The 4,653-nt window shown below is 50.8% G+C and overlaps 1 pseudogene; it reads right to left on the bottom strand.

Moving 5' to 3' along the window:
• Nucleotides 1–930: 930 nt before the first annotated feature.
• Nucleotides 931–1,828, bottom strand: LOC125525627 (annotated as a pseudogene).
• Nucleotides 1,829–4,653: the final 2,825 nt, after the last annotated feature.

Raw genomic sequence — 4,653 nt, 5'->3', positions numbered from 1 at the left:
CTGTCGGATTACAATGGATGGATAAATCAAGAGAGGACACACGGCAAGGAACAATTGCAAAAAAACGACTCCACAAAAAGAAAGTTACAATGAAAACCCTTATATATCATTTTTCCCATAGTGTGAACACGTACTTCGCCTTCAAATCCGCTGATCTCACAGGTGTCGCCCCAACGCCACTCCAAGCCCCAGTCCCAAACGTAGTGATAGCGGAGGCTGATGGAAGGAGAGGGCACCTACACCGCCTGATACTATGTGGTGGATCTCGCCGGAGCCTGCGGGAAGGTGGTTTGCTCCGGGGTGGGGCGGTGGGGTGCAGGGTGTTGCCAGAGCAGCGTGTGATACAACTCGGAGCTCTACATGACGTCTTGGTGTAGGTATATATTTGCCGATAATGAGTTAATGATACCCGGATTAGCAGTGGCGAATCTTGAAAGAAAATGAAGGGAGTGCTCAAAGTTAATTGTGTGTAGAAAAAGTAAAAAACTCTTAATTCGCTAGTCCAAATAAAAGGTCAAAAATTTGATACGAATACTAGTAATTTTTCTTTCCCAATTTTTGGAGGGGGGGCTCGAGCCTGACGAAGCCCCCCTGCTAGATTCGCCACTGCGGATTAGGCCAGGTGGATAAGACACATGAAGCAAAGTTGCACAATGCTCCGGTATGCAGAGAATTTATAATGTAATAAAAGCAATTATGATCCACATTTCAGTCATGTTGAACAAATAATCCTGGATTCAGGTTACCTCCTTTGAAATGAAAGATCCAAGCCATGCTCCAAGTAAAAAAAAGTATTTATATTATATACAACAATCGAGTGACACATAATTACTTACAAGTAACAAGGAAAATGGATGAATCCTCCATTCCTCACACATCACAAGAAAGAAAGCACACATGTATCTCACAGATTAAAGTATGGTGACCCTCTCAAACATCACTCTTCACCAAAGAGCTATAGCCATCCTGGTCATCATAGTATTTGGACCACAACATGATCCCTCCATATTTTCCTGTGCTCTTGATCAATGGGAGAACATCTGACTTCAGATCATCGGCTGGGATGAACCCGCTGCCGGCAGCCTGAGGTGACGCTGGGAGGCCGAGGAAGATCTGCTTTGTTGGAACTGTCGACCACTGCTTCCACGCATCGGCTAGATTGGTAGTGCTACCTGAGGTATACTGGCAGGGTGCATTGTTGTAGAACTGCACCCACACATAGTCAAAGAGGCCGGTGTTGAGGGCGCCACCCACCCATGCATCAGGGAAAGGGCATTGTGGCGCGGCAGTCAGGTATACTCTCCTGCCGGAGTTGCTGTAACCTTTGAGGAACCTCGCAAGATCGTCCCAGTGTAGGGGTGTGCCACCCTCAATGTCGAAGTCGATGCCGTCGAGGACTGCATCGCCGAGAGGCCGCGAAGATGACTTACCTCCCAAGTAGTTGTTCCACAAGTACGTCGTGACATTTTTGGCGTCCTGGGCCGAGGAAAGGTAGTAGCTGCCGGCCCCGCCACCGATGGAGAGAATCACCTTGACACCACGGCTCTGACAAGACTTGATGTCGGAGCTTAGGTTCGTGCAGCCGCCGTTGGTCGGTTCGCAGTGGCCTGCCAGGTTGAGGACTGGTGGCTGGCCATTGCCAAAGGCAGCAAGGAAGGCGATGTTGACAAATTTATAGTTGTCGGTGGCACAGGTCTCCGCAAGCGTTCCCTCGTCACCATTCTGGCCCCAGTAGATGGAAATACCGCCGGCTTCCGAACCGAGGAACTGCGCCGCCACTACTACCACGACCAGCAGATTGCAGCAGGGATGATGATCTGTCAGCCATTTGTGGGGCCATCCTATTGCTTCTATTGAACTAGGAGTGTGTCTTCTGTTTTGTTGATGAATTTGAGATCGGAAGGTTGGCTTTATATAAGAGGGAACTCGTAGTGTGAAATTAATTCGTCATTCCCTGCATTGTTTATGCTCATGCCTGGCTTGTTGGGCACATAGATGAACGCATGTGAACGCATTCTGCTCGGAGCTTCGAATCAACGGCGACGGTGTTCGTGATTTTGAACCACAGCTTCAGTTATTATCTTGTTCTACTTGAACATAACGACGTGCAAGGCACCTGCATATACAGTAGTAAAATAAGAAAAGGTGACCGGGTTGTTTGAGCAAGTTGCATGCAGCTAGAAGCCATTTCAACACAAAAGGCCAAATGGAGAGGCGATCGCGATTGCACGAATCCGACGCCGGGCCGGACGGCGACCCACCGGGGGCGACTGTGCTCGCGGGCGGAGCAGAGCAGGTAAACCACCGGAAAACTACAACCCACCCACCCGCGCAGCCCGACGACGTGTTAATTGTTTTTTTAGAACGAAGACGCCGGATGCGTCCGGCTTTAAATTAATAAAACCCCAACGACAGCGTACCACAAACCAAGTCTTAATACAACACCAAAAGCCCTGCAGGCTTGAGCATCAAAGTTCAGATGAGACTAAAAACAAGCCGCCAAACGAGATTACAGGGCAAAGCCCGTACAGAGCACGCAGGCTCGTCAAGCAACAAAAGAACCGAAGTCATGACTCCCTAGCCACCGCATACACTTGCACCAGTCATTGTTGGACGGTCTTGATTAGCTCAGCATCCTTGCGCCTCCCCAACGGACTCCACTGCTGCAATAGAAGGTTGCATTTGAAGATGATATTAGCCGGATGATTTGGGAAGCACCCTTCTATAGTAAACTTGTTCCTAGTTAGCCATAAGGCCCCGAGAAGTGCCCCAACACAACTCCACATAACCCGATATGCTGGGCCCTTAATCGCATCAAGGAGGTTGAAAAGCTCAGTAGCCGAGCGCGGGTCCAAAGGACACCTGCCGCGGTGCGGACAGCACTCCACGCAAACCTTGCTAACGGGCACCGGAAAAGCACACGATTGGCATCCTCCGGTTCCCCACATAACGCACACGGACCCGTGGCCGGCCCATTACGTTTGGCTACGTTCAAGGAGGTGGGAAGCCTATCGCGAAACAGTTGCCATATGAAAAGTTTAATCTTCAAAGGCATCCGCGCTTTCCATAATCCTGCAATCACGGGCTGTGTTGGCCCTCGACACAACTTGCGGTATAAGGAGTTCATCGAGAATTTCTCTGAGTTAGTGAGCGCCCAACTCACCGTGTCAGGTTGATCCGAAAGACCCACCAGTTCGATTAATTGCCTCAAGGCCGCGAGGCTTGCCTGCTCGGGTCCGTTGAGTTCCCGTTTGAACTGAATCTCAGGTGGCGTCGCGGCAAGCGCATCCGCCACCGATAACGCGGTGTCAACGGCAATATCGTACAACTCCCGGAATTCTATCCAAAGGGGTTGAGTACCTATCCAAAGGTCAGTCCAGAAACGCGTGGATCTGCCGTTCCCAACCGCAAATTTTGCCCCCATGGCAAAAGCTGGTTTGATCAACTGAAGATCATTCCAAAACGGTGAGCCCCTTGCCCTTCCTTCAAAAAAATTCCCGTTAGGAAAATATTTAGCCCGTAGGAGATCGACCCACAACCCGGAGGCCCCCTGGGTGATTTTCCAAATCCATTTGCACATCAGCGCGATGTTAAGCCATCTGGAATTGGTGATCCCGAGACCGCCCAAGTCCTTGGGCCGGCACACCCAGGCCCATTTAACCATGTGGTATTTGTGGTGCGGGCCAGTTCCTTCCCAAAAGAACTTGGCTCGCGGCGTGTCAAACTTGGCATGGACCCCTTCTGCAAGCAAAAACAGCCCCATGGCAAACATCGGCAAAGAAGACAGGCTGGAATTTGTGAGCACTAGCCTTGCCGCTTTCGACAAAAATTTGCCCCGCCAAGGACAGACCCTAGTCCTCACTTTAGCGCATAGAGGCTCCCAATCCTCTATCGTGGGTCGTTTGGTGTCTACCGGGAGGCCCAGATAAGTGCACGGGAATTTTCCCACTTTGCAGTTGAGCAAATCCGCAATGCGCCCTCCCTCCTCGGCCTCGATCCCCATCGGGAGCACCTCACATTTGTGGAAGTTAATTTTGAGGCCCGACATGAGCTCAAAACTGAGAAGAATCGCCTTGACCGCAGCAATGCTATGTAGGTTCGGACGAAACAGCAGTAGTGGGTCACTCCCCCTGGAATGAGATGTCCTACCAACCCTTTGATATGACCAGCCTCCGCCGCTTTCCTCAGCATTGAGGACAGCGCATCGACTACAAAGTTGAACAGGAGGGGGGAAAACGGATCCCCTTGCCTGAGGCCTCGCTTGTTCCGGAAGAAGTGCCCTACTTCTCCGTTCACCGAAATAGCAGTTTGTCCTCCCGAGACCAACTGCATGACGCGGTGCACCCAAACAGCGGAGAAACCCCGACTGAGTAGCACCTGGCGGAGGAAATTCCAATTAACCCAACCGTAAGCCTTTTCGAAGTCTAGCTTTAACAGCACCGCCGGTTCCTTGGTGCGTTTGAGTTCGTGTATAATCTCCTGAAGGGCCAGAGGGCCCTCAAGAATATTGCGACCACGGATGAACGCGGATTGGTTGCAATGGATCACATGATGAGCTATCGGAACTAACCTAGTCGCACATGCTTTGACACAAATTTTAAACGGAACGTTGATGAGCGCAACGGGGCGGAATTGCCTAATATCATCGGCCCC

This window comes from Triticum urartu, chromosome 7 (assembly GCF_003073215.2).
Source record: "Triticum urartu cultivar G1812 chromosome 7, Tu2.1, whole genome shotgun sequence".
Classification (NCBI taxonomy): Eukaryota; Viridiplantae; Streptophyta; class Magnoliopsida; order Poales; family Poaceae; genus Triticum; species Triticum urartu.
Note: the sequence above shows the minus strand (reverse complement) of the source record. Positions and strands in the feature narration are given on the sequence as shown.